The sequence below is a fragment of the Pinus tabuliformis genome, chromosome 8 (genome assembly GCF_031772625.1).
Source record: "Pinus tabuliformis cultivar Carrire ecotype Pingquan chromosome 8, CPIR1, whole genome shotgun sequence".
In the NCBI taxonomy this organism is placed as follows: domain Eukaryota; kingdom Viridiplantae; phylum Streptophyta; class Pinopsida; order Pinales; family Pinaceae; genus Pinus; species Pinus tabuliformis.
The window spans coordinates 1,701,144,870-1,701,171,066 of NC_142294.1; positions in this window are offsets into that span (position 1 = coordinate 1,701,144,870).

Here is a 26,197-nt window from a genome sequence, read left to right on the forward strand (position 1 = left end):
ACGACCGTCCGATTAAATAACTGAAGATCCAACGGCTCTTAAGGCTTCGGACTCTTTCCGACGACCGTTGATTACCCGCCCTATCCCCCTATCACATCAACCCTCCGATAGCGGTCCGATCATGCCCCCCAGATCTGACGGCCATCACTGCATCGGAGCAGATCCTCTGTCCGGGCGATATCTTCCGACGGCCGTATTATTGGCTACGTCATGCGTTAGCCACGCGTCCCCTCCACGGCTCATCGGAGGTACAACTGACACTTACTGCCACCGTACCGTAAGCGGTGCGATATGAAACCGCCTCCGGTTTCCGGTTTCCCCATTCCATTTGCATTACGTCAGCACCGCGTCATTTCCCCGTCACCCCACGTCACTGCCACTTATGCCGTCACGTCAGCCTCCCGCTCAACCATTGGCTGACCTATCCTGCCACCTCACCATCCCCGTGGACCAATCAGAGCCTGCCACCTGGCCTGATGACGTCATCCGACCCTGACCCCACCTATGACGTCATGCTGACGTCAGCACAAAAACGCACCAAAATCGCCAAAATCCATATTTAGACCGAAAGTTTCATGTTTTTTGCTATTTTTGGCAAAAGCTGCACTATTTGTTCTGCATGCAATTTACGTATAAAACTTGCACCAGCCTGCTGAGGAAATTTCGAGACCGCCAGAGCGTCCATCACTCGCGCATTAGCAAGATTAAGCCGACGAAATTCACCAGGTATTCTCCATTTTCACTCTGCAAGTCCATTTTTCCGTGAATTCTGGGTATAGCCTGTGAGCAGACCTTAAAACACCAATTTCACCATTAAAACTCCACTGTACTAGCATTCATACCAAACCAGTGCTGCCATTACACGTTTAGGAGGCCACATTGGGCAAATTTAGTGGAAATTCCTCGTTGGTTCGCGCAATCGTGAACCAGCTACTTGCAAGAGACAAATTCACCACAAAGCAAACTCTGCTCAGTCTGCTACTGTTCTATTTTGTTCAAAAGCAGTATTGCAATTGCTGCAACCTTCCCATTCACTCTTTGTCCTCATTAATTCCCATTTTCCTCAGAAGAAGCTCCTTTTGTGTTACTCTGCATAGTAACACCAGCCCCTAAAGAACAGAATCCTAAAAAGAACCATGGATCCCCCTATGGCTCCCATAGTGCTAAATGTGCAACCTCTGAATGCCCCTCAAAAGAATTTGAAATGGCAAGCCTTGGCAGATATGGATTACCAAATTGCAGAAGAGAAGCTTATGAGCAGCAAATTCCACCTTCATCTGTTGAATGAATTAAAAGCCAAGCATGAAAATGGGACAGATATACTGGGCTTATGGGACTCTTTCCTCCCTATTTTTAAGCTCCCTCAGGTCAACCAGTTCCCTGAACTAATCCACCTCTGTGCTGAACAATATGATGTTTCTCAGCGAGCTGTTGTTGACCCATCTGGTGAAGTACTTTTCTATGTTACCCCTCAAGCTATCAGAGACATGCTTTGCTTCAACCCTCAGAAGAAGTTGGTTCCTTTATCACTGGTAAATCTGATAAAACAAGGGGATAAACTCACAGATGCTCAAATTGTTAAATTCAATCAATTATACATCAAAACTAACATTGTAATGGGCCCTCCAATTCTTCATGTATACCTCAATGAGCTGGGCCGAGACCTTGCAGATATGATTTCTCCCATCTTGGGATATAGTTCAATCGAGCATATTGATACAACTGTGCTGGTATTGATGCTTATGTTTGCTCCTGGCAAGTCACCAATCTGCTATGACTACGCCACCTACATATCAGACAAGATTCATGAGCAATTGATGAATTTAAGGAGAGATAGGGTGTTCAGATACACCTCCTACATTTTCCATTTGATCTTGTATCATCAACATGAGAAGTTTCACTTTTCAATCAAAAGAATGGATGCCCAAGGCAATCCCAGATCAGTGGTCTACTGGTCATCTGTCTTCCACATTAGACCTGAGTCTCCATACACTTACTGTGAATTCATGGATCTGTTCATCCATCCAACTATGGCAATGCTGATGAGCTCACCTCCTCCGAGACTCACTGATGACATGCAGAGAATTCTTCAGCTGTCCAAATCTTATAGCATTGGGGATTGGTACTTCTACCAAAGCCACACTGTCATCAGGATATATGGGTGTGACCTACCTCCTTTCAAATTACCCAAGTATGTGCCTATGAGGCTATTTTCCCTAGAGTACTTTAGGCAATTTGGCAGAGTTGATGTGCTTCATTTTTCAGGAAAAGGCAAAAAGGCACAGTTGAAGGTCAAAAGCCAACTTGGCCATTTTATTTATAATGAGAGGGAGCAAGGATGGAGGGAAGCAGAGGGAATGCTTGAGGCCCTTGGCCTGCAAACCAGTTTCATATGGGTACCCTATGACCCTAATCATTTCATATCCACGAGGAGGCTCAAATATAAGTTATCTGCCTATGATCACCATAGCATCCCCCACATTGAAAAATATGCAAACCAAGACAAATGGAGGAGAGGGACCTTAGAAGAACCCTTGTCACAAGAAGAGCTGAACAAAAGGGCACTAAGGAATCTAAAGAAGTTGGCTGACCTTGAGCTTTGTCCACAGGTATTCACACTTCCAAGTACACAAACAGGAGCAGCTGAATCCTCCTCAACTGCTAAGCAACAAACTAACAAGGCCCCTGAGAATATATCCAGCAGAGGCAAAGAAAAGGAGATGGAGACAGAGCAGACACATCAAGAAATGGAGACAGAGCAGACAGATAAACAAGAGCAGCAGCAGGTAGAGCAACAACAGCAAGCAGAAAGGCTGCAGCAAGGACAACAAGAACAGTCAGAACAGCAAGGGCAGCAACATCAGGAAGAACAAAGGCAGGAGCAGCCTGCCCAGCAAAAAGAAACAGTGGAAACTCCTAATACCACTGAAAGAACGGTGCCTACAAGGCAAGAGACTACCTTTGATGCCTCGGTCCTCCTCAAAAAGAGGATACATTTGTTTTTAGAAAAAGGGACAGAGAAACTCCCATGACTTCATCCATCGATCAAGGAGAGAAGAGGCAGAGATTAAATGATTTCTCTGAGGATGACGCAGCAATAAGACAGGCATTGGGCATGGGCCCACCCAGCAGAGAAGCTTCAGCAAGTTCCTTCCAGCAGGAACAGGACAGGACCATGGGAGGGGAGGTCAGCTCCTCCAGCCAACAAAAAGAGGGAAGCATCAAACAGCAATTTATAGACATTAAAAGGAGGAATGATCCTATCAAAATACAACTGTACAATCACCTACTAAACATGGCTCCTACCAATCAGCAAAGACTTATGTCTGCCTTTGATGTAGGTGAAGGCAAAATGATCATGAGTCATTTTATGCCCACAGCTCTGCATCCCCAATCTGCCTCAGATTACCTCAGGACCAACCTGGAGGTCATGGCCAAAGACATACACCCAATGGACAAAATTGAACTGCATAAACAGACTGGTGAGATGGTGTATGCCTCCTTAGCAGATGAAACATTGGAAAATTATAAGCTAAAGAGCAGCCTCAATGCCACAGCCTCTCAACTGGAATTGGAGAAGGCATCATCCCAGGCAAAGGACAACAGAATAAAGTCCCTGGAAGACATAATCATTGAAATTGGGCATGATCCCAAAGATATTTCTGGGATACAGGAAATTTTGAAGTTGAGGGATGCTGACATGGCTGCCATGAGGAAGAAAATCAAACTCCCTGCCACCATGCACCCTCAGACAGATGAGGTAGCCCAACAAAGGCAGGAGAAGGACACCACAGATTTGTTGATCTCCATTTATAAACAGCTTATTCAAGCACAAGACAAACTAGGAGAATCAGAGGCTGCAAAAGCAGCATTAAAACAAAGAGAAGAGGGTCAGACCTCTCAACCTCCTCCTCAGATCATCAATCTTGAGGAAACTGCTCCTACCACTGCCCCTCCTCCTCAACGGACCGAACAAACAGCAACATCTACTTCAGCAGCGCCAACAACTACAGAGCAGGCCCAAAGCCTAGATATGCAAAAGCTGAAGAACGAAATCCAAGTCCTGGAAGCTCAAATGTTGGAGCTCAACTCAGCCAAAGAATCTTTGGCTAAAATCAATGATAGATATGATAAGTCCAAACAAACTGTGGCAGAGAAGGACAGGGAGGTGAAAGCCCTCAAAAACAAAATAAAAGAGCTAGAGAATGAGCTCAAGTTAGACAAAGTGGTGGCAGAACTGAAAATAGTACTATGGGCTAACATTGGTCGATCTATCAATGAGCAGTGGCCATATATTGAGACAATCCATGAGCAGCTGGAGCTCATCCCAAAGGCACAGAGGGAGATTCACAGAGCAAGAACTCAATTGAGCAATATGCCTGAAGTGGCCACTAGAATGATCAATGTACTTAATCATAAAACAAGTTCTCAGTTAGCCATCATGGGAATTACAAACCGGACTGATACTGTCCAACTGATCAAGAGGGTTCTTACTCTTAGAAATCTGGTACAGACATTGGAAAGAAGAACCCAGGACATGCAGACTGAGGTGAACAGATTTTTAGAAAAATTTCAAGTGTTAGATAGCAGAGGACTCCCTGGCTTACTGAACAGCGCAGGGAGATTGTTCACACATGACCAATATGCTAAAAGGGTCAATACATTTGCCACTAACCAGATCAGTGATAAGCCCAGCACCTCAGAGGTAACAGGGCCAGCCACAGGACAGTCTCTTTACAACAGAGTCGAGAATCTGTTTTTTATAATGAATGAGATTAATCACTTGTTTGGGGTGGTTCCCAATTTCTTCAAGTACACAGAGGCAGAGGAGACAATGGATGCTATTCTCAGGCATCAACTCCCTACGCAAGAATGGTGGACAAGCGCAATACAGAAGATTTTGTAAACAGAGAGTCACTTAACGATTTTGTTTCTTAAAATATCAGTTATCATGCAAAGCAAAGTTTAACAAAATCAGCATGCACAGCGGATCAAAGCTGAGCCAACTCAGCAGAGCGATAAGCCAACAAGGCAGAAATAGAAGACTACAGGTGGCAGGGCCGAGAAAATACAGCGCAGCAAGAAATAAAGGCGCAGTTATCAGCATTAAAGCTAAGCATTGCAACCGACTCAATGACCTCCAAAGGTCAAATTACCCTCTGACAGACATAAAGAGCATTTATGCTGCATTCAAAGCTACAATAACTTCTTCTCTACTTTCTGAACAAATTTATGAAGATATTTTCTCTCTCGGATGACTCAATGCCTGAGATATTTTGTATACATTTTCCTATAAAGTCCCCTTCGCATAAGATTGCAAGGGTTGTTGTTGATTTCTCCTAAAGAAATTCTTATGTTGTAATCTTTTCAGAAGTTTAATAAAGAAAGTGATGGAATTTCTCGGATTTCTGAGCTGTTGAATGCGTTCTGGTGTCTGTTGATAACTGCTGGATTCCTGTGTATTTCACCATACAATAAGTTTCTGTAACTCTCTCTGTCTATTAGTTGTTTTTGTTAAAATCCATACGTATTATCTGATTTTCTATACTAAGCAACAAGGAAAAAGAATAACTTTCAGGATTTATTCTCTGAATACCCTGAGTTCAATCTGTGTTGTTTATGAATGTTTTCTTCAGCTGTAATCTAGATAAGTGTAATTCTTAATTGCTGCACTTTCAGAATACACCTTTCACCGTGGCCTTTGTCACAGGAATTCAAGTTTTGCTCCTGTGCAGTGTGCTCACTTTCACCTCACCAACTTAATAGAAAATTCTTAATTGCTTTCTGTTGGTTGACATACATCACCATTTAAGCTAATTTTGTTTGTCTAGAATACACAATAGGCCCTGCAGTTTGAACACCACCAATTTAGCATATCAAATCATTTCACAACTCCAGACTCCATTGCCCAATGGTATTTCACTATCTAAACACTATATCATAAGACTTGAAAGAAATCCTTCAACCAAAACATAAAGCAAAACCTGAGCATAATAGCTAGCCTAAAACACCATCATAATAGAGACAAATCATAAAGAGAGAGCCCTCTCTGATCACAGTTTGGCTAGAAACGGTGATCCAAAGATTGGTTAGTGGTTACCCCGGCCGTATTCCCTTGGGAGTCATAGGGAACAACCTGGGTGTTAACATAATTGGCGACTCCACTGGGGAACTGCTTAAGATTTTTAATTACTGTATATCTTCCATAAGCTACTATCAAGCCTGGAATAAGTCAAGAGGCCTTAATCTGTTTCTGTATAACTTTGACAGTTTTAGGGAAGAGCTGTTTTGGGAATCTTCATCTTAGCTCTGAGAATATATAGCCATTCCAAAGTCTTCATCCAGTCCTTTCAGATATAAAGAAAGAAAATCTCTTACAAAAATCCTAAAAACAGTCAGAAGCTGGCTCCTAAGAAAAATCCACGGCACACTAGGGCAAATCCTGACCCTAATCCACCCATCATTGTTAATAATCCAAATACCATCCCTAGAAACATTAGGAGGCAGCAAAGGCATGTGCAACCTGCAGATTTGACCCCAGAGTCAGATCATCCTAGCCTCATCCCCACCCCATGCAAAGTTCTTTTTCGGTCCACCCCTAGTTCCCCTAGTTCACCATCAACATCTCAAAGTCCTCCTCTCACATCTTCATCCACTACACATACTCCTTTAACCAATATCCCATTAGCTACTCCTCCCATTAACCCTGTTATACCAGTGATCCCTGTTATCCCGTTTGTTCCTGTCAACCCTCTAAATCCTGTAAATATGGCTAACAGGTATGCACCTCTGCAGATACCAGCTAATGCTGCAGCTTTACCCCAAGACTACCAAACCAAAATCTCATATTTTGACTCCAATGGCCCCCTGACAGCTGTTCAACATGCTAAGAAAATGCAAGACCACTTTGAGACCTATGAAATAGATGATGACAGTGTCAGAATGAGGATGTTTGTTCAAAGCCTAACTGGGGATGTAAGAACTTGGTTTAGATCCCTGAATGCAAACTCCATTACAACTCCTGATGAACTGTATCAAGCCTTCACTACTAGATGGGAAAAGAAGAAAGATCCTCTGCACATACTAGGGGAATATGACACTATCAAAAGAGGTCCCCAAGAGACTGTTTTGGAGTATTGTGCAAGATTTAACAATGTATATGACGCAATTCCACAAAATCTAAGACCTCCTCCTGACCTAGCTTTGTACAAATTCCCTGATGGTTTTGACCCTGACATGGCCTATCAGTTGAAAGAAAGAGATCCTCAATCTCTTACAGAAGCCCAAAGGGTTGCAGTCACAGTGGAAGCCAACCTGATTGCCAAAAGAAACAGGGCAAGGTTGGAAAAGAGAACTGCCTTCAAAGAAGAACCAACTGCCTTTGATCAGAAGCTGGATGCAATACTCAGTGGCATGAAAAGATTGGGTGATAGGGTAGAATCAGTTGAAAGAAAATCATTATGGGAACCACCTCAAAACAACCCTCCTAGGAATCCAAATTTTAGGAGAAATCAAAACCCAGGCATGGGTAAAACCAGTGCTGAGCAGGACATAAGACCTCCTTTCCAAGAAAATTATGCGGAAACTTCCACATCAGCAGAACCCAATGAGGACCCTGAGATTAACTTGATGGGTCTAGATGGTGAGAGTCAGGTGTTCTTAACACAAGAGGATCATGAGGATGAGGAAACCAAACTGTTCCAAACTAAATCAGGTGAATCCTTTGACTTTAAACAAGGCTATGACACTGCTGTTTATGAAGTCCATAAACAATACAAGAAGAAGATGTAATGAACAAGGAAAGAACTGTCACCTATAACCCCAAGACCCAATCTGAAAAACCTTTTGATCTTGAAACAGAAATTGGCAAAATAAAAATAGCTATTCCTCTCTTGGAATTAGCCAAGCATGACAGCTATAAATTGCAAATCAAAAGGTCCCTTCAACTCACCAGCAACAAAGATGATGTCAATGTACTGGATGACACCCCAGAACTCTTGTTCGGCCCAGAAGTGGATGGAAAAACAGTAGTCGTAGGGGTATTACCTTTTTATGTCAGTTTACATATTCATGACAAAATACTACATAATGCAATGTTTGATTCAGGTGCCTCTCACAATCTTATGCCAAAAGCAGTCATGGAGAGATTGAATTTAGACATAACAAGACCATACAAGGATCTCTTTTCCTTTGACTCTAGTCAAGTCAAGTGTCTAGGTCTCATAAAAGACTTATGTGTGTCTCTAGTTCAATATCCAAACAAGACAATCCTAATGGATGTGGTAGTTGCTGATATCCCACCTAAGTATGGAATGCTGTTATCAAGATCATGGGGCGCCAAACTCCAAGGTTCCCTACAATTAGACATGTCATATGCCACCATCTCTGTGTTTGGGCAACCAAAAAGGCTGTATAGAGAAACACTAATGAAGTACATGGTCAGCAGTGAAGAAAAACCTCAAAATTTTCCTATATATGCTGTCCATTCAGACATAGACTCATACATTCTCTTCAATAATACAACCACTCCCTCAAAAGGTGCAGTTGAAACCAAGATATTCATACAGGAGGAAGATGCAAATGAGAGTAGTATCACTCATGAAACAACAGTCAATCAAACATTTGATAGTGCTGCTGCCTTAATTGTCGAGAACACCCAATTAAATGATGAAACTGTCCTAGAAGATAAACTAGAGAAAAAACCACAATTATTACTTACTTTACCAGCCCATGAAAAGGTTACCAAATCTCTTTCCCAACAGAACATTCTATGGTTCCTTGAATTTGATGGCTCAGTCAACAAGTTAGGGGCAGGAGCTGGAGTTTGGATACACAACAAAGAAAACAGCTATGCAGAAGGCAGAGCTTATAGATTAAACTTTAGATGCACCAATAACATGGCAGAATATGAAGCTCTTTTACTAGGCCTCAAGTTAGTAAAATTCTTACAAGCTGCCAGGGTTTCAATCATGGGTGATTCAGATTTAGTTATCCAACAAGTGAAAGGAAACTTTGTCACTAATGACAAAAGACTAAGGACTTATAGAGCTGCTGTTGCTGAGGTACTAAACTTTTTCTCTGAATTCCAAATTACTAAAATTCCCAGAACCCAAAATCTACATGCTCATAGTCTAGCCACCTTTGCAAGTACCTACAAGCTGCCCTTTGAGCCCCACCATTGTTTCACAGCTGAAGTAAGACACAGACCCTCCATACCAAACAACATCAATGATTGGCAAGTATTTGAGAATGACAAGCAAATAAACCGATTTTTAACTCTGCAGCAAGAATTTGCAGGATTAAATATTGACAATGAGACAGCAAGTCAATCACAAATACTTGAGACAGCAAGTCAATCACAAATACTTGAGACAGCAAGTCAATCACGAATACTTGATGGAGCAAGTCCATCACAAATACAACTCCAACAGACTGCTAAGCCAATATCACCTAGGACTGCAAAGCAAATGCTGAATCCAACTATTTTCAATATAGAAAACATTCAGCAAATTCAACAAGTTGACTGGGAAGAGGGAATGTCCAATGCTGAAACTGAAATCATAGAGCTGAAAGACAATTTTCTACCAGCAGGCCTAACCCTCATGGAGGACATCTTTGATTCAAATGATATTCCCAGAAAACCAAAAATGCAGCCCCTAAATGCAGCCATTGAAGAATGTAACATAGGTACAATTGACAAACCCAAAATAATCAAATTGTCTGCGTCCTTGCCTCCTGATCAAAAGCCTAAATACATTGACCTCTTTAAAGAGTTCCAGGATGTCTTTGCATGGAGTTATGAGGACCTAAAGTCCTATGACACCTCTGTTATCCAGCATATTATCCCTCTTAAGCCTGATCAAAAACCCTTCAAACAAAAACTGAGGAGAATCAATCCTATGCTTCTCCCAGCAATGGAACAAGAGGTACAAAAAATGTTCAAAGCAGGCATCATAGCACCAATCCGATTCTCTGAATGGATCTCCAATTTAGTCCCTACAAGAAAGAAGACCGGTGAGATTAGGCTGTGTGTGGACTTAAGGAATCTAAACCAAGTATCCTTAAAGGACAACTACCCCCTACCCAAGATGGATCACATTCTTCAAAGAGTGGTAGGGGCCTCAAGAATCTCATTACTGGATGGGTTCTCAGGCTTCAACCAGATCTTAGTTCACCCTGATGATCAGGACAAAACAGCATTTACAACCCCATGGGGAACCTTCAAATATGTAAAGATGCCTTTTGGATTGAAAAATGCAGGGGCAACATTTCAAAGAGCAATGGATATTGCCTTTGCTAAGGAAATTCATGACTTTTTAGTCATTTATCTAGATGACCTAACACCTTTTTCAAAATCTGACCAAGAACATCTGAAACATTTGAGACAGATCTTCCTAAAATGCAGAAAATATGGAATCTCCTTGAATCCTACGAAGTCCCTCTTCGGTTTAGAAGAAGGCAAGCTCCTAGGACACATCATCTCAAAGGATGGCATTAGAATTGACCCAGATAGGATACAAGCTATCCTGCAAATGCCTCACCCAAGAAATGTCAAAGAATTACAAGGATTCTTGGGAAAAATCAACTTCTTGAGAAGGTTTATCCCAAACTTAGCAGAGCTAATCAGATTATTGAACAACATGCTGAAAAAGGATTCAAAGGTGAAATGGACTGTTGAAGCCAATCAAGCATTTGAAGGTATAAAATTGGCCCTTACCCAGACCCCAGTCTTGACCAATCCTCAGTTTGACAGAGAATTTATCATTTTCTCTTTTGCTTCCCAACATACTATTGCTGCTGTTTTATTACAAAAGGATGACCAAGGAAATGAGAAGCCAATTGCTTTCTTTAGCAAAGCTCTCAGAGATGCACCTTTGAAGTATCAAATCATGGAAAAGCAAGCTTATGCTTTGGTCAAAGCTATCAAGGACTTTAGGATTTATATCCTTTATTCCCATGTCAAAGCATATGTGCCAAGTCCTATTGTCAAAGACATTCTCACCCAAGAAAATTTAGAAGGCAGAAGAGGAAAATGGATTGCCAGCATTTTGGAATTTGACATTGAAATAAAACCTACAAAACTAATAAAAGGGCAAGGCTTGGCCAAATTAATGACTGAAACAAATTTTCAAGCCTTAGACATCAATCAGCTGGACAGTGAAACAGAGCTGGCGACTCCAAAGATCAATGAAGCCTTTGAACAATCCCCATGGTATTCTGATATCTGTTATGTGTTACAAAACCTGTGTGCTCCCCCAGGACTGTCCAAAACTAAGTGTAGTTTCTTAAAAATGAAAACATCAAGATTTTGTGTGATGGATGGCAATTTGCTTTGGAAAAACCATGAAGGGATATTGCTGCACTGTTTAATTGAAAATGAAACTAACAATATCATGCAAGAGTTTCATGCAGGAGACTGTGGTGGACACTTGTATTGGAAGTCCACTGTGGACAAAATACTGAGGGCTGGATACTACTGGCCCACCATGTTCTCTGATGTCAAGAAACTTATTACATCATGTCATAAATGCCAAGTGTTTGGGGAAAGAGACAACTGCTGCCACTTCCTTTAAAGCCTATTGCAACAGAAAGACCTTTTCAACAATGGGGACTGGATTTCATTGGGGAAATTCATCCCTCATCTTCAGGCCAACATAGATGGATTTTGACAGCCACAGACTACTTCACCAAATGGATTGAAGCTGCCCCATGTAGACAAGCAAATGACTCAATAATCATCCAGTTTTTGGAGAACAATATATTGGCTAGATTTGGCTGTCCTGATAAAATAATAACAGACAATGCTGCTGCTTTCAGATCCAAGAAAATGGTGAATTTCTGCCACAAATTTCACATTACTTTGGGCCATTCCACTGCATACTATCCCCAAGGAAATGGCCTAGCTAAATCATCAAACAAGAGCCTAGTGAACATCATAAAAAAGGTGTTGGAAGAAAATAAAAAGAATTGGCATAAGAAACTAGTCAATGTCTTATGGGTAGATAGACTAACAACCAAAAGATCAATTGGGACCAGCCCATATGAGTTGGTTTATGGACTAGAGGCCAAATTTCCTTCTTCAATAGGAGTGCCTGTTATGAAGCTTCTTCAAGAAAACCAAGCTGAACCAAATGACATGCAAAGAAGGATCAATCAGATAATTTGTTTGCAGCAAACCAGAGACCAAGTTTTCAGCAGAGTTCAAGTTCTACAAGAGAAATTAAAGAAGGCCTTTGATAAAAGAACTAAGGCAGAAGATTTCAGTATGGGAGACAAAGTCCTCAAGTGGGATGCAAGAAGAGAGGAGAAGGGAAAACATGGAAAATTTGATTCCCTTTGGAGAGGACCATTTGCTGTCCAAGCTATACAAGGAAACAACACTTACTTCCTTAAGAGTCTCAATAAAACTGATTTGGATGAAGGTCCTGTGAATGGCAGGATGCTGAAGCACTATTTTGAATATCACCCATAAGTGCAGCCTGAGGTTCCCTTGTATATATACAGATGTATATACTATTTTCTGTTTAGATTGTAAAAATGCAGTTTTTTGAAGATTATTGACTATTAGCTGAAGACACATGGAATCAGAGGTCCACCAAGAAGATAAGCACACAATTTTGGCATTTCAAAGCAGCACACTTCAAGTTTGGGATAAAACATGTCAAGGGCCAAGGCAATCTGACCTGTTGTTCTTGGTCTTTCAAGTGAAAAACCATCCCCATGTGGAGCCACTGTTGGATACCTATACCAATAGGTTTCATATTTCATGATTGACAAGAGAAAGTCCAAATATGCTCTGCTTTGACTACACAAAGATCCCATATTTCCTAGAAAAAACAAGGTGTGTAAAGAGCTTCTCCTTGTTTTAATTTTGATGGCCTTGGTTCAAATTTTGATGGATGATCCAACAGTTTAATCTGGATCATGCCTGCTTTCAATTTTCAGTTGTAGATTAGAGAAAGAAGTCTGTCCAAACTGTTTAATCTTGGCAGACAAGTAGCTCAGGTAGAGAAGTTAAGGTTCCCAACTGCTTAATCTGGGACTTTGGAAGCAATAAGGGTAGAAATAGACAGAAAAGCAAAAGAAAAAGCCAAAGAAAAGAAAAGGCAAGTAAGGGTTTGCAAGCCTAAATGCACCCTCCAAGAAGAAACAAAAAATGCTAGGCAAAGTAGTTGGGTAAGTAGATGGGATTGCAGAAGTGGTATCCATTTCAGATTGGATGATCAAGATAAGAGAAGAAAAGCAAAGAAGCATGTCTAACCTCCCACTTCCCCCTTTCATATCATTTACTAACATCCCCTTTGAGTTAACATTCATGGAAGTACTTGTGGTAATGTGATTGAATTTTTATCCTTAGAAGCCACATTTCTTGTCTAAAATTTCTTTTTGATCTACTCCCTCAACTAACCAAGCTTCAAATACACTTAGTGTTTTTCCCCCTCATTCACTCTTTATCCATATTAACCCTAACTTTATTATGTAAATCCCTCATATTACCTTTTCCCCTACTAGTATTAACACCATGGTGTATAAACCCCAAATTTCGTATAAATACCCACCCCTTGGTATTATAGCCAATAAAGTCCTGTGTCAGGGATCAAATGACACCTGGTCATCTTGATAAACCTAAGCCCAAAACCCCTTTCCCCTTCACAAATCTATTTTCTCACTTTTAACCCCCATTTACACATAAAAACCTCATAAAAAGCCTTGTTTATACCCTTACCCGCTGTAGAAATTTTGAATAATTTAACACATATTCAATGGAGATTATCCTGATCATGTACTAATGCGGAAAACATACACAATACATAAGCTCCTCTACGTTGATCAAGAATATAGCAGCATCAATAACAATAAAACATCAAGAGCATTCACACATTAACACAATATGTATCACGGGGAAAGCATCTCGCTAAAAACCCCACACTATCTGTATATTAATGATTGAGTCATGTAACATTACACAGCATAATACTTCTCACAAGTATCTCCACCTCTGTTACACACAATACAGCTCAGATCTGATCTCCAAATCTCTTCCACTGCTTGCCTGCCTCCACTGCTCAATACCTGCTCAAGAACTGATGAGAATTGCTTCCCAAACTCGATTTTCACCTGCAAAATAGTCACTCACTCTTTGTGGACGTGAGCAAAGGCTAAAATGCGGGCCAAATACGTGAGCAAACTCATTGGCATACTCAATCCTTTGATTGTGCAAGATCTGGTGCACAACTATAGTCACAACTGATAGCAATCTGATTCTCTACCACCTGTCCCTGTTGAACTGAACATGCACTGACATGCAACTGAGTTAACTGATGTATTCTTTAGTTGTATTATGAGTTAATAATTAGTTTAACAACTCATCATTAGTCTATCTGCAGTTAGACTAACTACAACCAGTTTAACTAAGTTAAACTGAACACAACTCCATCAACTGTACCTCCAGTCCACTAAACTCAACTCACTTGAGTTCTAACTGAAGTCATGCATGCAACAACTCAACTGACTCATAAGAAAAACGAATTTCCTTCTGACAGCTGCATGTGCCACTTCCGTAGCTCAAACTGAAGTGCTCCAAGAGAATAAGATTAAGTTTATAGTCCAAATATTATTGTGAGATAATAATATTTGACTTTTCTATTTTTGACAGCCAGTCTAAAAATAGACTTGATCACTCACACTGTGATCACTCACACTTTCATCAAAAATAGAAGTCCATCTATTTTTCCCAACTTGATCAATCATCCATAAACATAGACATGATCCATATGTCTAAAAATAGACATAGTCTAAAAATAGACTTGCGCCAAAAATAGCCTGCGGGCCCACTTAGTGAAGGCGACTCTTTTCACTAAGCTCCATCATCTTGTTGCAATCTCAACACTCCCTCTCGACAAGATATGGATTATCAGCAACCCCTATCCTGCCTCGGTGGTACTCGAATTTGCTCCTGGTGAGAGCCTTCGTCAGAATATCAGCATCCTGATCCTCCGTTGGAATGTACGAAAGTAACATGATCCTCCGCTGCACACAATCTCTGATATGATGGTACCTGATGTGCTTGGACCCGAAAAACCCGACCAGGATCATCCTCATCCACACGTATCTCTGCTTCCTGCTGTACCAAGAAACTACTGTCGATCCGATACTGAAGTCCCCTCCTGATGTGCTCTTTCTGTCCGTTGGGCTCCCTGCCCAATCTGCATCCGTGAAGCCACATAGCTTCACCTCATCCTCCTGTCTGTACCACAAACCATATCCCGATGTGCCTCTCAAGTAGCGCAATACATGCTTGCCCGCCTTCCAGAAGAGCTTGGTAGGCTTAACCATAGCTTGTGAAAGCTGGTTAACTGCATAGCATATATCAGGTCGTGTATTGACCAAATACATCAGCGACCCCACCAACTGTCGATAAACAGTGGCATCCACTTCTTCTCCCGAAGTGGCATCCTCCTTCCTCCAACCTCCAGGAAGAGGAGTATCAACAGGCTTGCAGCCATGCATGTTGAACTTCTCCAGTATCTCTTGAGCATACTTGCCCTGAGAAACAAACAGTCCACCACTGCGCTGCCATATTTCCAATCCTAGGAAATAGTGAAGGAGGCCCAAGTCCTTCATCTCAAACTCTGTAGCAAGATCCTTCTTGCATGACAGTATCAACAGCTCATCACCCGTTAGAATCAAATCATCAACATACAGTACAATGATAAGCAACTTACCCTCCACCACAATCTGGTATAGGTTCGGATCCGCCTCGCTCTTGGAGAATCCAAGTCCTATGAAATAGCTGTCTATCCGTGTGTACCAAGCACGTGGTGCTTGCTTCAACCCATACAGCGCTCTCTTGAGCCTGCACACATGCGACTCGCTGCTGAAGACTTCAAAGCCTTCGGGTTGCTCAATGTACACCTCCTCCTCAATGACTCCGTTGAGGAACGCAGTCTTCACATCCATCTGATGAATGTGCCATCCCATCTGCGCTGAGAGAGCAAGAATCGTCCGTATGGAAGAATACCTTGCGACAGGTGCAAAGGTCTCCTCATAATCGATCCCCTCAATCTGTGAAAAGCCTCGGGCAACAAATATTGCCTTGTACTTCTCCACACTCCCGTCAGCTGCCTGCTTAACTTTGTAGATCCATCTCGAACCCACCACTGATTTCCCTTCCGGTCTAGGAACAATCTCCCATGCACTGTTTCTGATAATAGAATCATACTCTTCCACCATGGCGTCTACCCATGCGGGATCCTCCACAGCTTCCTCGAAAGAGGATGGCTCAGTCACAACACACTTGCTCATAAGAGCCATGTATCCAGTGTACCGATCAGGTGACTGTCTCTGCCTGCGTTGGGCTGTAGGTGGTCCTACAACTTTCTCTGCATCTTGAGCCAGTCGCTCAGCTTCTGTCAAGCGCTTTTGCCCTCTGATGGTTGGCGCTGCATGAGTGGTCTCTTCCACTCCATGAACCTCGTCCTGTGGCTGATCCATGTCCTGAAGCTCATCCTTAGGAACTAATAGCTCCTCATCTGCATGCAAGTGTAGCTCCCTCTCAAGCGAACACTTCATGGCTTTCTCCTCCTGAAATTTTATATCCCGTCGCACAACAGTTTTACCACTGTCTGGCAAATACACACGATAGTTGTGGGGCGTATCAGTGTACCCTACAAATATCCCAACCTCTGCAGTCGGCTCCAACTTCTTTCTGGCATCCTTCGTCACATGCATGTAAACGTTAGCACCAAAAATCCTCAAATGAGAAAGATCAGGCTTCTTACCAGAATAAGCCTCCTCGGGTGTACTCATGCCAAGTATCCTATGAGGACAACGGTTCTGCACATAAACTGCTGTATTGCACGCTTCCGCCCACAAGTGAAGGGGTAGGCCCTGATCATGCAACATTGCCCGTGCAGCACCCACAATCGTTCTGTTCTTCCGCTCAGCTACCCCGTTCTGCTGTGGGTTATGGGGAGCTATGAGCTCTCTACGAATCCCTTCTGCCTTGCAGAAATCCTTGAACTCGTCCGAGATGTATTCACCACCATTATCGCTCCTAAGAGCCTTCACCTTCTTCCCCGACTCCTTCTCGACCAGTGCTTTGAATTCACAGAACTTTGAATATGTCTCGCTCTTCTTCTGCATGAAGAAGATCCAGCACTTACGAGAGAAATCATCAACAAAAATCACATAATACCTGTGTTTTGCTGTCGAAGCAACTGAGAAAGGTCCACACACGTCTGTGTGAATTCTCTCAAGGATCGTTGTGGCGCGACTATCCTTCTCGTGAAAGGTGGCTTTCACAAACTTCCCCAAAGTACACCCCTTGCATTGATCTGACTGCGCAAGTGTGCCTTTAGGAAGCCCTGTAGTGATCTGCTGCAGTATCTTCAAGGCTCCATGGTGAAGGTGACCCAATCTCCTGTGCCACAACTCGCCATCATCCCGGCTCACCAATCCTTCTGCCTTGCCTGCCATTGCTGCGCATCCATCTACATGCAACTGATAAAGGTTCCTCACTCGAACCCCTATCTTCCGGGTCTCACCAGTTGTCTTGCTGCGCAGGAAGGCCTTTCCCTCGCTGAAAACAACATCATACCCCTTGTCTTCTAACATCGCCACTGAGATGAGATTCTTCTTCAATCCTGGAACATGCATGACTTCCTTCAATACAAAGGGTTTACCAGACTCCCTCTCAAAGGAAATGGTACCGATACCGGTCGCACTGTATCTACCATCATCGCCCATCTCGATGTGCACTCCAAGATCTTTGTCCTCCAGATCAGAGAACAAATCTCTATCTCCCGTCATGTGAAAAGACACACCACTGTCCAGGAACCACACTGATCCCATCACACTTGAAACCAAGCATGCGATCAATGAAAAATCAAGTTCAAACTGAGAAGCTAAAGCCTCTCCCCCTGCAGATCCAGCAGCTTGCTTGTTCTTCTTCTTCTGCGGACAATTTGTGGCATAGTGTCCATGCTGGTGACAGTGAAAACACTTCACCTTGGACATATCCTGCTTCTTGCCTTTCGCACCAGACTGAGAAGCTTTCTTGCTCTTCCCTTTCTTTGCTTTGGCAGCCAAAGCACAATTCTCTTCATTAGCTCCCTTTGACGAAGATCCGTCCCTGGTACTCCGCCTGATCTCCTCCTGCACAAGATCTGACCATAGTCTTTCCCATCCTGGCAACTTCTCCCGACCATTGACAGAGTCCTGATAGGAATGCCAACTCTTCGGAAGACCAAGGAGAGCCAAGCTCACCAAGTCCTCATCATCGACAGTAACCCCCACACTTCCCAGCTCATCTCGACACTGAGTGAACTTCGTGAGATACTTGGGAATACTGTCTCCCTTCTCGCATTTGATGTTTCTGAGTTTATCTTTGAGCGCCAGCTTCCTCTGATCGCTCTTGCTTTGGAATAATTCTGTTAATGATTTCCACATCAAATATGGAGTAGCCTTTCCATGGAGGCTGGACACAATGTGATCCTTCACGCCCTCCAACAGAATTCTTCGACATTTTGCGATCTTCTTTTGCCAAGCATCAGCTTGAGTAGCATCAGTAGGCTTTGGGATATCCGTATCTATGAATTCCTTCAGCCCGTTATCATCCAATATTGCCTCCATCCTGTCCTTCCATGCAATATAGTTTGAGCTGCCCTCAAGAGCATACTCCAATCGCAATCCGTTGAAAGACATTGCTGCGTTGTCACCAAGAAAACACTGCTGCAAATTCGAATTCCACCAGCAACCAACTCAACTGCTTACGATCAACCCTCGCTTGATATCCTGTAAAAATCTCTTCTACAAATCAAGCTGCTCCGATACCATGTAGAAACTTTTTCTACAAATCATCTAGCTCTGATACCATGTAGAAATTTTGAATAATTTAACACATATTCAATGGAGATTATCCTGATCATGTACTAATGCGGAAAACATACACAATACATAAGCTCCTCTACGCTGATCAAGAATATAGCAGCATCAATAACAATAAAACATCAAGAGCATTCACACATTAACACAGTATGTATCACGGGGAAAGCATCTCGCTAAAAACCCCACACTATCTGTATATTAATGATTGAGTCATGTAACATTACACAGCATAATACTTCTCACAAGTATCTCCACCTCTGTTACACACAATACAGCTAAGATCTGATCTCCAAATCTCTTCCACTGCTTGCCTGCCTCCACTGCTCAATACCTGCTCAAGAACTGATGAGAATTGCTTCCCAAACTCGATTTTCACCTGCAAAATAGTCACTCACTCTTTGTGGACGTGAGCAAAGGCTAAAATGCGGGCCAAATACGTGAGCAAACTCATTGGCATACTCAATCCTTTGATTGTGCAAGATCTGGTGCACAACTATAGTCACAACTGATAGCAATCTGATTCTCTACCACCTGTCCCTGTTGAACTGAACATGCACTGACATGCAACTGAGTTAACTGATGTATTCTTTAGTTGTATTATGAGTTAATAATTAGTTTAACAACTCATCATTAGTCTATCTGCAGTTAGACTAACTACAACCAGTTTAACTAAGTTAAACTGAACACAACTCCATCAACTGTACCTCCAGTCCACTAAACTCAACTCACTTGAGTTCTAACTGAAGTCATGCATGCAACAACTCAACTGACTCATAAGAAAAACGAATTTCCTTCTGACAGCTGCATGTGCCACTTCCGTAGCTCAAACTGAAGTGCTCCAAGAGAATAAGATTAAGTTTATAGTCCAAATATTATTGTGAGATAATAATATTTGACTTTTCTATTTTTGACAGCCAGTCTAAAAATAGACTTGATCACTCACACTGTGATCACTCACACTTTCATCAAAAATAGAAGTCCATCTATTTTTCCCAACTTGATCAATCATCCATAAACATAGACATGATCCATATGTCTAAAAATAGACATAGTCTAAAAATAGACTTGCGCCAAAAATAGCCTGCGGGCCCACTTAGTGAAGGCGACTCTTTTCACTAAGCTCCATCATCTTGTTGCAATCTCAACACCCGCTTCAAATGGCTAAAAACATGGAAAAACCCACTTTTCCCCTTTTACCTAAAGTCCAAAGGGCGGGCGCATCTCCACAGAAAATTCATGAAAACCCACTATACCATAGTTTTCCGCCCATGCACAGATCCCCAGAATAATTATTAAAATAATCCCCGCCCCTCCCTTTACTTGTCGATCCCTTCGTCCTCCCGACGACCGTCCGATTAAATAACTGAAGATCCAACGGCTCTTAAGGCTTCAGACTCTTTCCGACGACCGTTGATTACCCGCCCTATCCCCCTATCACATCAACCCTCCGATAGCCGTCCGATCATGCCCCCCAGATCTGACGGCCATCACTGCATCGGAGCAGATCCTCTATCCGGGCGATATCTTCCGACGGCCGTATTATTGGCTACGTCATGCGTTAGCCACGCGTCCCCTCCACGGCTCATCGGAGGTACAACTGACACTTACCGCCACCGTACCGTAAGCGGTGCGATATGAAACCGCCTCCGGTTTCCGGTTTCCCCATTCCATTTGCATTACGTCAGCACCACGTCATTTCCCCGTCACCCCACGTCACTGCCACTTATGCCGTCGCGTCAGCCTCCCGCTCAACCATTGGCTGACCTATCCTGCCACCTCACCATCCCCGTGGACCAATCAGAGCCCGCCACCTAGCCTGATGACGTCATCCGACCCTGACCCCACCTATGACGTCATGCTGACGTCAGCAAAAAAACGTGCCAAAATCGCCAAAATCCATATTTAGACCGAAAGTTTCGTGTTTTTTGCTATTTTTGGCAAAAGCTGCACTATTTGTTCTGCATGCAATTTACGTATAAAACTTGCACCAGCCTGCTGAGGAAATTTCGAGACCGCCAGAGCGTCCATCACTCGCGCATTAGCAAGATTAAGCTGACGAAATTCACCAGGTATTCTCCATTTTCACTCTGCAAGTCCATTTTTCCGTGAATTCCGGGTATAGCCTGTGAGCAGACCTTAAAACGCCAATTTCACCATTAAAACTCCACTGTACTAGCATTCATACCAAACCAGTGCTGCCATTACACGTTTAGGAGGCCACATTGGGCAAATTTAGTGGAAATTCCTCGTTGGTTCGCGCAATCGTGAACCAGCTACTTGCAAGAGACAAATTCACCACAAAGCAAACTCTGCTCAGTCTGCTACTGTTCTATTTTGTTCAAAAGCAGTATTGCAATTGCTGCAACCTTCCCATTCACTCTTTGTCCTCATTAATTCCCATTTTCCTCAGAAGAAGCTCCTTTTGTGTTACTCTGCATAGTAACACCAGCCCCTAAAGAACAGAATCCTAAAAAGAACCATGGATCCCCCTATGGCTCCCATAGTGCTAAATGTGCAACCTCTGAATGCCCCTCAAAAGAATTTGAAATGGCAAGCCTTGGCAGATATGGATTACCAAATTGCAGAAGAGAAGCTTATGAGCAGCAAATTCCACCTTCATCTGTTGAATGAATTAAAAGCCAAGCATGAAAATGGGACAGATATACTGGGCTTATGGGACTCTTTCCTCCCTATTTTTAAGCTCCCTCAGGTCAACCAGTTCCCTGAACTAATCCACCTCTGTGCTGAACAATATGATGTTTCTCAGCGAGCTGTTGTTGACCCATCTGGTGAAGTACTTTTCTATGTTACCCCTCAAGCTATCAGAGACATGCTTTGCTTCAACCCTCAGAAGAAGTTGGTTCCTTTATCATTGGTAAATCTGATAAAACAAGGGGATAAACTCACAGATGCTCAAATTGTTAAATTCAATCAATTATACATCAAAACTAACATTGTAATGGGCCCTCCAATTCTTCATGTATACCTCAATGAGCTGGGCCGAGACCTTGCAGATATGATTTCTCCCATCTTGGGATATAGTTCAATCGAGCATATTGATACAACTGTGCTGGTATTGATGCTTATGTTTGCTCCTGGCAAGTCACCAATCTGCTATGACTACGCCACCTACATATCAGACAAGATTCATGAGCAATTGATGAATTTAAGGAGAGATAGGGTGTTCAGATACACCTCCTACATTTTCCATTTGATCTTGTATCATCAACATGAGAAGTTTCACTTTTCAATCAAAAGAATGGATGCCCAAGGCAATCCCAGATCAGTGGTCTACTGGTCATCTGTCTTCCACATTAGACCTGAGTCTCCATACACTTACTGTGAATTCATGGACCTGTTCATCCATCCAACTATGGCAATGCTGATGAGCTCACCTCCTCCGAGACTCACTGATGACATGCAAAGAATTCTTCAGCTGTCCAAATCTTATAGCATTGGGGATTGGTACTTCTACCAAAGCCACACTGTCATCAGGATATATGGGTGTGACCTACCTCCTTTCAAATTACCCAAGTATGTGCCTATGAGGCTATTTTCCCTAGAGTACTTTAGGCAATTTGGCAGAGTTGATGTGCTTCATTTTTCAGGAAAAGGCAAAAAGGCACAGTTGAAGGTCAAAAGCCAACTTGGCCATTTTATTTATAATGAGAGGGAGCAAGGATGGAGGGAAGCAGAGGGAATGCTTGAGGCCCTTGGCCTGCAAACCAGTTTCATATGGGTACCCTATGACCCTAATCATTTCATATCCACGAGGAGGCTCAAATATAAGTTATCTGCCTATGATCACCATAGCATCCCCCACATTGAAAAATATGCAAACCAAGACAAATGGAGGAGAGGGACCTTAGAAGAACCCTTGTCACAAGAAGAGCTGAACAAAAGGGCACTAAGGAATCTAAAGAAGTTGGCTGACCTTGAGCTTTGTCCACAGGTATTCACACTTCCAAGTACACAAACGGGAGCAGCTGAATCCTCCTCAACTGCTAAGCAGCAAACTAACAAGGCCCCTGAGAATATATCCAGCAGAGGCAAAGAAAAGGAGATGGAGACAGAGCAGACACATCAAGAAATGGAGACAGAGCAGACAGATAAACAAGAGCAGCAGCAGGCAGAGCAACAACAGCAAGCAGAAAGGTTGCAGCAAGGACAACAAGAACAGTCAGAACAGCAAGGGCAGCAACATCAGGAAGAACAAAGGCAGGAGCAGCCTGCCCAGCAAAAAGAAACAGTGGAAACTCCTAATACCACTGAAAGAACGGTGCCTACAAGGCAAGAGACTACCTTTGATGCCTCGGTCCTCCAAACCCCTCAAAAAGAGGATACAATTGTTTTTAGAAAAAGGGACAGAGAAACTCCCATGACTTCATCCATCGATCAAGGAGAGAAGAGGCAGAGATTAAATGATTTCTCTGAGGATGACGCAGCAATAAGACAGGCATTGGGCATGGGCCCACCCAGCAGAGAAGCTTCAGCAAGTTCCTTCCAGCAGGAACAGGACAGGACCATGGGAGGGGAGGTCAGCTCCTCCAGCCAACAAAAAGAGGGAAGCATCAAACAGCAATTTATAGACATTAAAAGGAGGAATGATCCTATCAAAATACAGCTGTACAATCACCTACTAAACATGGCTCCTACCAATCAGCAAAGACTTATGTCTGCCTTTGATGTAGGTGAAGGCAAAATGATCATGAGTCATTTTATGCCCACAGCTCTGCATCCCCAATCTGCCTCAGATTACCTCAGGACCAACCTGGAGGTCATGGCCAAAGACATACACCCAATGGACAAAATTGAACTGCATAAACAGACTGGTGAGATGGTGTATGCCTCCTTAGCAGATGAAACATTGGAAAATTATAAGCTAAAGAGCAGCCTCAATGCCACAGCCTCTCAACTGGAATTGGAGAAGGCATCATCCCAGGCAAAGGACAACAGAATAAAGTCCCTGGAAGACATAATCATTGAAATTGGGCATGATCCCAAAGATATTTCTGGGATACAGGAAATTTTGAAGTTGAGGGATGCTGACATGGCTGCCATGAGGAAGAAAATCAAACTCCCTGCCACCATGCACCCTCAGACAGATGAGGTAGCCCAACAAAGGCAGGAGAAGGACACCACAGATTTGTTGATCTCCATTTATAAACAGCTTATTCAAGCACAAGACAAACTAGGAGAATCAGAGGCTGCAAAAGCAGCATTAAAACAAAGAGAAGAGGGTCAGACCTCTCAACCTCCTCCTCAGATCATCAATCTTGAGGAAACTGCTCCTACCACTGCCCCTCCTCCTCAACGGACCGAACAAACAGCAACATCTACTTCAGCAGCGCCAACAACTACAGAGCAGGCCCAAAGCCTAGATATGCAAAAGCTGAAGAACGAAATCCAAGTTTTGGAAGCTCAAATGTTGGAGCTCAACTCAGCCAAAGAATCTTTGGCTAAAATCAATGATAGATATGATAAGTGCAAACAAACTGTGGCAGAGAAGGACAGGGAGGTGAAAGCCCTCAAAAACAAAATAAAAGAGCTAGAGAATGAGCTCAAGTTAGATAAAGTGGTGGCAGAACTGAAAATAGTACTATGGGCTAACATTGGTCGATCTATCAATGAGCAGTGGCCATATATTGAGACAATCCATGAGCAGCTGGAGCTCATCCCAAAGGCACAGAGGGAGATTCACAGAGCAAGAACTCAATTGAGCAATATGCCTGAAGTAGCCACTAGAATGATCAATGTACTTAATCATAAAACAAGTTCTCAGTTAGCCATCATGGGAATTACAAACCGGACTGATACTGTCCAACTGATCAAGAGGGTTCTTACTCTTAGAAATCTGGTACAGACATTGGAAAGAAGAACCCAGGACATGCAGACTGAGGTGAACAGATTTTTAGAAAAATTTCAAGTGTTAGATAGCAGAGGACTCCCTGGCTTACTGAACAGCGCAGGGAGATTGTTCACACATGATCAATATGCTAAAAGGGTCAATACATTTGCCACTAACCAGATCAGTGAAAAGCCCAGCACCTCAGAAGAAACAGGGCCAGCCACAGGACAGTCTCTTTACAACAGAGTCGAGAATCTGTTTTTTATAATGAATGAGATTAATCACTTGTTTGAGGTGGCTCCCAATTTCTTCAAGTACACAGAGGCAGAGGAAACAATGGATGCTATTCTCAGGCATCAACTCCCTACGCAAGAATGGTGGACAAGCGCAATACAGAAGATTTTGTAAACAGGGAGTCACTTAACGATTTTGTTTCTTAAAATATCAGTTATCATGCAAAGCAAAGTTTAACAAAATCAGCATGCACAGCGGATCAAAGCTGAGCCAACTCAGCAGAGGGATAAGCCAACAAGGCAGAAATAGAAGACTACAGGTGGCAGGGCCGAGAAAATACAGCGCAGCAAGAAATAAGGGCGCAGTTATCAGCATTAAAGCTAAGCATTGCAACCGACTCAATGACCTCCAAAGGTCAAATTACCCTCTGACAGACATAAAGAGCATTTATGCTGCATTCAAAGCTACAATAACTTCTTCTCTACTTTCTGAACAAATTTATGAAGATATTTTCTCTCTCGGATGACTCAATGCCTGAGATATTTTGTATACGTTTTCCTATAAAGTCCCCTTCGCATAAGATTGCAAGGGTTGTTGTTGATTTCTCCTAAAGAAATTCTTATGCTGTAATCTTTTCAGAAGTTTAATAAAGAAAGTGATGGAATTTCTCGGATTTCTGAGTTGTTGAATGCGTTCTGGTGTCTGTTGATAACTGCTGGATTCCTGTGTATTTCACCATACAATAAGTTTCTGTAACTCTCTCTGTCTATTAGTTGTTTTTGTTAAAATCCATACGTATTATCTGATTTTCTATACTAAGCAACAAGGAAAAAGAATAACTTTCAGGATTTATTCTCTGAATACCCTGAGTTCAATCTGTGTTGTTTATGAATGTTTTCTTCAGCTGTAATCTAGATAAGTGTAATTCTTAATTGCTGCACTTTCAGAATACACCTTTCACCGTGGCCTTTGTCACAGGAATTCAAGTTTTGCTCCTGTGTAGTGTGCTCACTTTCACCTCACCAACTTAATAGAAAATTCTTAATTGCTTTCTGTTGGTTGACATACATCACCATTTAAGCTAATTTTGTTTGTCTAGAATACACAATAGGCCCTGCAGTTTGAACACCACCAATCCAGCATATCAAATCATTTCACAACTCCAGACTCCATTGCCCAATGGTATTTCACTATCTAAACACTATATCATAAGACTTGAAAGAAATC